This window comes from Anoplopoma fimbria, chromosome 16 (assembly GCF_027596085.1).
Source record: "Anoplopoma fimbria isolate UVic2021 breed Golden Eagle Sablefish chromosome 16, Afim_UVic_2022, whole genome shotgun sequence".
In the NCBI taxonomy this organism is placed as follows: domain Eukaryota; kingdom Metazoa; phylum Chordata; class Actinopteri; order Perciformes; family Anoplopomatidae; genus Anoplopoma; species Anoplopoma fimbria.
In genome coordinates this window covers 5,760,549-5,769,999 of record NC_072464.1, presented here as the reverse complement: position 1 = coordinate 5,769,999, position 9,451 = coordinate 5,760,549, and positions in this window count along the sequence as shown.

Here is a 9,451-nt window from a genome sequence, read left to right as displayed (position 1 = left end):
CTGCAAATGTTTATTTCACAGACAGGCACATAAAGTAGATATAGGCTATTTGGTCCTGATTGTTTGTTTGTTACCAGGATATCTAAAAAACATCAGACTTTATCGACATTTGTTGAAAATTTAGACCATGAAGGGAACAAGTGATTTTTGATGTGATAGCACCACCATGTGGTCATTTATTCACCACTTTATATTTTGGATGTTAACTCCTGAAACATGAGGTCTGATATCAAACTGGATTCTTTGGTAAATAATGAATCTGCCCACATATAGTTTCTGTAATTATAAGTAGTTAATATTGTTTTGCATCTTTCAAATTATACTGATGGCTTAAGTTTTTGGGAACCACTTTCTGATGAGTCATCCTTAATAAGCATGAATGAAATGCCTTTTAATGAGTCATTTACTTTTTCTTTAAGGGACAACACTACAGGTGAATAGGGTAGAAAAGACAAACTGACAGATATCACCATGGAGCTTCTCCAGTTGATTATTTACATAAAGACAATATATTTTTCTATTACAATTTTCCTGAAATGTTTTGTTTAGATATGCAAATTAGGAATAAACTTATTAAATATGTTTCGAATTGTAAAGGTTTCTGGAACACATTTCTGAAATCTGGATGAAGCCAGGTTCAAAACTGTTGTTTCATTTTGTTGAGATATTAGAGTCAAGCTCTTTTTTTACATATTGATTTGGGATCTAAATTTGCATCACTATATAAATCAGAAAATACTGTCAACAGCCATAAAAAAAATGTTCGTCCAGGTTTTTAAGAATAAAATATAATATGAATGGATGATATATGAACAAAACCCTCTGTAAAAACCTTCTGAATATAGATAGGAATGAGACGGGGAAGTTTGTTGTACGTTAGAGCTGCTGAAGTGGAGATTACTGTCTCAAAGTATGAGAAGAAAAGTCATTTTGAGAAAACAGCCTTTAAAGATATGATTGTGAAATGCAATAGGTTAAAACTAGTACATCTAATAGATTTCACCCTGAAACTTCCACAATTGATTACTTCCAATAATACAACTATGTTTTGTATTATGAGTTATCGGAAATGCTTAATATGCAAATAAGGCATTATCTAATGAATTTAGGAGAAATCTATGGAAGAAATAAACAAAGTATATATGCGATGTTTTTTTCCTCTTGAAAAGAAGATTGTGAAAAGTGTGAGGAAAAATATGATGTTACACAAATTTACTTGGATCTCTGATATGAATGTATCTGTATTTATGTGAATACCTGGTGACACAAACAAGACTGATCTGATGAGACAATGATTTAATTTAATGAACATCAGTGCAAAGGTTCACACGTACACAATAAGGAGCAAATTCTTTTTTAGGGAGCTTTGGTTGGAGCGTCTCAGCTTTCAGATCTCCATCAACTTGCTTTGGGGGAAACTGGTGGTGGGGAACAGAGATAGGGAGGAGCGTTCTCATTTTGGATGAAGAGCAGGAGTTGGTGGCGAATGTGGAGGAAGAATAAACATCTCTGGAACATGGCTCTTGTCGTAGAAGGATTTGTCCTGACGGCCCTAGATCAGCTCCTGGTAGATCTGGATGTGTGAAGTCCAACAGCGTCTGGAGAAACCCACAAAGAAAATGTGTTGTATTAAAACACCATAAATAACCAAACCTCCATTAAAAAAATATAACAATAAGAGTCAATTTTAGGAGTATCTACATTCAGAATGGAATCAGACTTTCTAACATTTCAGGTCTTTCCTTTCATGAATAGTTTCCACGTCAGATATTGTTTTAAGATGATCACTCAAATATATAACATCCTTGTTTTCACTTCATGACTTCTACAGGTTTGATCATTTCTGAAGTCCACATGAACTTAAAATACATGGCTAGACACTGAGACACTCTTTACATGTTATCTCAAATGTTCTATTTACCAGTGTGTCTCTGGTCCCTTCTGTTCCACTCTTAGGTCTTCACATGGCAACAGGTTGGAGGTGTCCAGGATGATGGAGTTGGCTGTAGGTGGAGGTACAGTTGTCTGGCCGAATCTTCAGGTGGAGGCGGAGGTGCTCGGTGATGTCTTTAGGTGGAGGTTCAGGCTGGAGCTGTCTTTAAGGATCTTCAGGTGGAGGCGGGGGTGCAAGTTGATATCTGTAGGTGGAGGTTCAGTCTACAGCCTTCCGCTAGAATCTGCGGTTGGAGGCGGCATCTGCACGTTTTGGCAGAGGCTGTGGGTGGAGGTTTGAATGGCAGCTGTCTGCCACAATCTGCAGGTGGAGGCGGCAGCTGCAGGTTATGGCAGAGGCTGTGGGTGGAGGTCTGAATGGCAGCTGCCTGCCATAAATCTGCAGGTGGAGGCGGCAGCTGCAGGTTATGGCAGAGGCTGTAGGTGAAGGTTTGGCTGCAGCTGTCTGCCAGAATCTGCAGGTGGAGGCGGCAGCTGCAGGTTATGACAGAGGCTGTGGGTGGAGGTCTGAATGGCAGCTGTCTGCCATAAATCTGCAGGTGGAGGCGGCAGCTGCAGGTTATGGCAGAGGCTGTGGGTGGAGGTCTGAATGGCAGCTGTCTGCCACAATCTGCAGGTGGAGGCGGCAGCTGCATGTTATGGCAGAGGCTGTGGGTGGAGGTTTGAATGGCAGCTGCAGGTTATGGCAGAGGCTGTGGGTGGAGGTTTTAGCAGCAGCGGTGTGCCAGAATCTGCAGGTGGAGGCGGCACCTCAGTTTGCTGGCAAAGGCTACAGGTGGAGGCTGGCGGAAGTTGCAGCTGGTGGAGCAGGTGGAAAAATGGTCAATGGAAGTTGTTGATGCAGCTTGTTTGGAGCACGAACACTTCAGAGGCTGTAGGTGGAGATCTGTCCCTAGCTACCTTCCAGGATCTGTGGGTGGAGCATGGGGCAGCAGTTGGGTCGTCGGACACGATGCTTTCTCTGTGGCAGCTTCGTTGAGAATGAGGCATCGTGGCCGTGAGCTCCCCCTTCCGGCCGCTGCAGGCATGACTAATCAATCCCCCAGTGTCCTCTCTCAAAAAGGCTCAACAAGTCGATCATAGATTAACTACTAAATTTACCCTGTTAACCTTTTTAACCTTTTCTAATAAAATCAATCTATCACACACTCCCCTGCAAAGTTAGATGTCGTCCCGACATCACAACGTTCACGAACCAAGGGTCTTCAACCTGGTATGTTCTAATTGTCTTAACTGTGTCTTGAGGGTGATAGCAATGTAGTGACTATTTTCGGCATAACGATAAATATGGATGTACTGCTTATATCTGACTCCACTAACTCTAGTGATCTTTTGTCTTCAGTCAAACAGTCTCTCTCTGTACTGAACAATCCAATCTATTTTATGCCTGGTATCGCTGCATGAATAAGGGTTGGTAAACTTGGAATGGATTCGTCCACATTGTCACTGGCTGAACTTCTCTATATAACCTGGGCTGATACGGGTAAAGCATTTCATTTGCATGTGCTGCACTATAGCATGCTGGGGTCCCGAGTTGGTCATAGGTGAAGATTTTTGGGGCTCTTCTTTCTCTCCTTGGGAGGTCATGTCCTTGTTCCCTGATATCTTCACCTGAATCTGAATACGGGGATACCGGACTCTCGTCCTGTGCTTCTTCAACAGGTTGTACATTTTCACTCCGATTATCATCTTCCTGCAGCACGTTCTCCTCGTGTGTCTCAAACTCACTTATGTTTGTTATGGGCCTTTCTTCAACCACTGGCCCGTCAGCGCTCAACACTGGTGTCTCTTGGTCACTGTCCCCTTGTGTGTCAGCTAGCTCCATGGTCCTATCCGCAATGGGCACTTGAGGATGTACCAGTGGCTCGTAATAATACCCACATTCCTCTTCGTCATCTTCCTCTTCCTGATTTGCCTTTTCTGCAGCTGTCTCCGTCATCCTTTTCTTTTGCTTGGACGCTGCTTTTGGCTGGATTTCCATGGGCAAGTGATCACACGGTAGCAAAAGGTTACGATGCATGATTCTCGATCTTCCTCGCCCTTGCTCAGGCTTGACTTCATAAACTGGGATGTCTTCTCCAACCTGGCGAATCACAACATGGATATTCTCTTCCCAATGACTACGAAGCTTTCCGGTGCCTCCTCTAGGTGTCAGGTTCCTAACAAGGACACGATCACCAGGGTACAACACTGAGCTTCTCACTTTTCCATCGTAATGTCTTTTACTTCTCTCTGTTGACTTCTTTGCATTCTCTTGTACTATTTCATATGCTTCCTGCATCTCTCTTTTCCATTTCTCCATGTATGTTCGATGGTCTGTTTTCCCTGTCTCAGTGGTGAGACCAAACAGGAGATCAATAGGTAACCTTGGGGACCTCCCGAACAGAAGGTAAAAAGGGGAGAAACCTGTTACCTCGCATCGTGTGCAGTTATATGCATAGATCAGCTTGTTCAAGGATTCCTTCCAGTTTGACTTCTGTTTATCTGTAAGAGTCTTTAGCATTTGCAGCAATGTTCGATTAAAACGCTCGACTTGCCCATTTCCTTGCGGGTGATAGGGTGTCGTTCGCGATCCTAATACACCACAGTTCTTTTTAAGCTGGGCGAAGAGCTGGTTCTCGAATTTGCCGCCTTGATCATGGTGTATTCGTGTCGGCAGTCCAAACTTCAGGGCATAATCGTTGAATATTCGATCAGCAACTGTTCTGGCAGACTTGGAGGTGGTGGCGTAAGCCTGTGCAAAACGTGTGAAGTGAAACGATTACTAGTGTATACTCATATCCGCCACTACATTTGTCCAAGTGGAGAAAATCTATCGACACGAGTTCAAATGGCTGAGTGGTGACAATACTGGTGAGAGGTGCCCGTGTTTCTTTGCAGGGCGTCTTTTGCTTCAGGCAAGTACAAGTCCTTGCCACATAATGTTCAATTTCTTTTTGCATATAAGGCCAAAAGAATCTATCTCTGATCAGTGATGTTGTTCGATCAATGCCTTGATGGCCCATCTCATCATGCAACTCTTTTAGTACAGTGGTCGTATACCTCTCAGGTAATACAAGCTGTGTTCTGTTTGTTGTCTTCCTGCGAAGAATGCCATCTTCATCAATATGAAGACTTTCCCATCCACGCAGTAGACACTTGCTTTGCTTACTGAAGGCATTAAGTTCCTGTCCTGATGGCTTTTTGTCCTTCAGTTTGCACTGCATTACTGGACCAATGTTTTTGTCATCTTCCTGTGCTTGTCGATTCTCAGCAACTGAGAATGGTTTGTGCGTCTCTTCACTGACTGCTGTACATTGTAGAGAGGTAAGTACAGGACAGACCCATGGTGAGATGGAGTCTTGGGTCTCAACAGCTTGGGTTGTCGCTGCCACACAATCTGATGCCAACTCTTTGGTACACTGTCCCATCATCTCCTCGATATTTACAGGCATTCTTGACAGACTGTCAGCATCCACATTTTCTTTACCTGGACGGTATCGGATGGTAAAATGGAAGTCTGCAAGCTCCGCTACCCATCTGTATCCAGTTGCGTTGAGCTTGGCACTTGACAGGACATAAGTAAGCGGATTATTATCACTAAACACAGTGAAAGTAGGTGCATAATACAGGTAATCTCTGAATTTTTCTGTAACTGCCCACTTTAAGGCGAGAAATTCCAATTTTCCTGAGTGGAGATGGTAATTCCGTTCAGAGGCTGTCAGTGTCCGGGAACCGTAGGCTATCACACGGAGTTTATCATCCTGTCGTTGGTATAGGACTGCCCCGAGGCCTTGGTTTGAGGCATCTGTATGGAGGACAAATGGTTGTGAGAAGTCTGGGAACCCAAGGACTGGTGGCTCTACCAGACAGTCTATTAGCAGCTCCAATATGCAATGATGTTCTTCCATCCACACAATTGGTTTGTTTGACAGCACTCCTTTACTCTTCCATGTAACTCGTCTTGTGTTTACCCTGTTTTGTGGCACATTGTTGTCTTCTGTTGTCCCTTTCAGCAAGTTGTAAAGTGGCCCCGCGATACGGGAAAAGTCCTGTATGTAGTTCCTGTAATAACTTAACAAGCCCATAATAGATCGTAGCTCTCCTACATTGCTCGGTCTCTTATCTTTCAAGGCTCTCACAGCGATGGTGTCAGCTGGATCGATCTTGCTACCTTCAGCTGAAACGACTCTTCCCAGATAGCGGACCTCGTGTTTAAATATTTCGCACTTGCTGGGTTTTAGTTTGATCCCGTACTTCCTTAACAGCTGAAGCACATTTCTGACGTGGTTTACATGATCCTCAAACAATTGACTGTACACTAGTGTGTCATCCAGGTAGGGCACACAGATGTTGTCCCGCACGTCTTCCAAACACTCCTCCATACAGCGTTGAAAGGCTGCGGGTGCGTTCATTAGCCCGAATGGAATCCTTATCCATTCGTACAGGCCCCATGGGGTCACAAATGCAGTCAAAGGCCTGCTATCTTCATCAATAAAGCCCTGATGGTAGGCCTTTCCTTGGTCTAACAATGAGAACCACGAGTGGCCACCAAGACTGTCAAGGATATCCTGCACTCGAGGAATCGGTTGTCTATCTGGCTGGGTCTTTTTGTTTAATTCTCGGTAATCTATGCAAAGACATAGGCTGCCATCCTTTTTCCTTACACAGACAACCGGTGAGGCATAAGGTGAGTTGGATTTCTTCACCCATCCCTGCGCAATAAGGTTGTGCAGGTAGTCTTTCATCTCTTTATATAGCGGCTTCGGCACCGACAGGTAAGTGCGTGCTACAGGATCCGTATCCTTCAACGATATGCTCAGCTTCAACTTCTCAATACATCCGATGTCGTCATCTGATTTGGAAAAAGAGGAGCATTCCTCGCGAAGCATGTTCTGCACTGCTTCTCTTTCAGGTTCATTCAGGTGGCTCAGGTCGATTGGTGGGTTCCATGGAAGGTCAGTAACTTGCTCACTCTCTGCATTCACTTGACTCACCGACACTGGAGGGCAATGATTGGGTTTCTCTAAAACAGTAGCTGGATACACAGCCTGGACTTGCTGTAAGGTACCCACAACAGTTCTTCCTGACAACTCAATATCATGATCAGTGGGATTTTGCACATCAAGGACAACGTAAGGTGAAACACCACTTCTGAGCTTCACCAACGTCTCACAAAACTCAAGGCCTTCAGCCCACTGAGGATTTATGTCAGGCTCAAAGAGAAGTGTGGTGTCTTTCTTCAGTGGCCGTGTCTGCACCTTACAGTCAATCTGAACAGAGGTGTGTTTGTATACGATGACTTTCTCTTTTGTCGTTCTCACAACATAGTCACATGACTGTTCAGCAGTCACCAGATTAATAAAGGCTGTAACATTTTCTTTCCCAAGACTAGGGAAAGCCGCTTTTACTGTCTCATGCAACTTCTCTCTTCCCGTAGCGTCACGTTGTTCTGTAGCACTGGTTTTTACTATTTGCTCAATGACATTAAAGCCTAAGATGGGCTGTGAAAGACTTCCGCCTTTCATCACTAGCATGGGGACAACAAGTTCTTTGGGGTGGGCTCCCTCTGCAGCTAACCCAAAAGTGACTTCAATGAAACCTTTATAAGGCATGCTCTGTCCGTTAGCAGCTGTGATTTTCAAATCGTCGGTTGCATCAAGTAACTCAGAGACATCTCTTAACTTCTCGTGTGGCAAATGTCTCCTTTTCCACTTTTCATCAACAATGCAGACTTGCGAGCCTGTATCCCATAATGCTTGAGTTCTACGACCTTGTATGTAGCACTCAACCATACACCGTTTCCCTACCAGAGCAACAAGACAAGAATGGCTGTCCTCTTTCTTGGTGCGGGTGGTACTTGTCCTTGGGTGAGAGCGCTGGTTTACCTGTGGGTGAGGGTGCTGGTTACATCGTTTTCTATGTTTTGGCCAATGCTCAGCCTGACAGATTTTAGAACAGTAAATGTCTTTTTTACAGGATGCACATCTTTTGAGTCTTTCGTTTTTCACAGTGACACCACAGTGGGAGCAGTGCTGTTGGGACATTTCACTGTTGCTGGTTACTCCCTGTCCCGTGGGGGTAACCCTACTCCGTTTAAAGGACCATCCTTGTCTTGTCTGGTTCCTCTCACCCTGCAACCTGCGAGGAAGTGTTCACTGCTACCGCATCTGTAGCAATGGGAGCAATACTCACTTCCACTTTGCTGGCAGCCAATACATTTTCTCAGTCGTGCACGATTCGGGGGAGGGTACTGGTGCTGTGGTGCAAACCCTCGTTGATATTGAGCTGTCTCTCCTCTTTGTCCTGGTCCTGGGGAAGGCCAGCGGCTTTGTGGTGGATACTGGAACTGGGGAGGAGGGATGTATTCCTGTGGTACAGGTGAAGCCAGATACTGTGTCTGTGCTGGGTTAGGCTGTCGAATTGACTCTCTGATTTGTGCAACTTCAGCGCATAGGTTTTTCAATAATGCCATGTCAGAACGCATTTCTTTCAGTTCATTTAGTACATCAGACTGGGTTTTGCTGGTGTGTTCCGAATTTGGGTTTTTCCCTTTTTTATCTGCAGGTGTGTCATTCGACTGGACTGAGTGCACAGTGGTTGGCCGCTGTTGGGTAAGTAGTTTTTTTTTATTTTGTCTCTCTGCTTCGTTTGCACAAGCAATGTTGAGTTTCTCGAGGAGCAGCTCATCACTTGTTGTTGTTCGTTGCAGGTACGGCTGGAGGTCACTTCTAATGCTATCATTTTGCAGGCCTGTCAGAACGGTATGGAGAAACATACTCTGTACAAGGACAGGATCATATCTTAGACCGGATTCTGCTTCCTGTGAAGCAAACAGGATTTTTTGTCTCAAATCTAGGGTGCGGATCAGGAAATTATGTGGGGTTTCCTTACTACTCTGGACCTCTGAAGTGAGTTGTTTGTACAGTTCTGTTGCTCCCTTTTCTTGATAATGGGACCTGAGAATCCTCCTCAAGGTAGGTAAGGTAAGGTTGCTTTTTCCCTCCAGGTAGCTGCGTAATTGTAAGCCTGGTGCTATTGCTCTAATCACTGCATCAACTATTTCTATTTCAGGAAATCCCTTACTGATGCCTTGCTCAATTTGGTGTGCTAGACTGGAGAAGGTAAGTTTGTCTTTTTGTCCTGGCTCACCAATCTGGCCTGATATTTTAAATTCTCTGTTCCACTGTAATGAGAGACGAGGTTGGGGGGTCTGTTGAGCAGAGACATGGTGTTGTTTAGCACTGATACCTTCCCCACTCACTAACTTCTTAGCTCCACCGGTTTGGTCTGGTTTCTCCTGTAGTGATAACGCTAATGCTAATTGTAGAGTCTCTATCTCTTTTTGCAACCGTTCTCTTTCTGAAGGTTGAACGACCTGCTCTGGCACCAAATCTGTCTCTTTGGCATCTGAGGCTACCTGTTCTAGGGCACTATTTTTAGCAGCCTGTTGCAACTCATCAATTTTATCATTCAAAATAAGTACAGTAGTTAGGGCCGGCTCAAGTTTGCCTTGGTC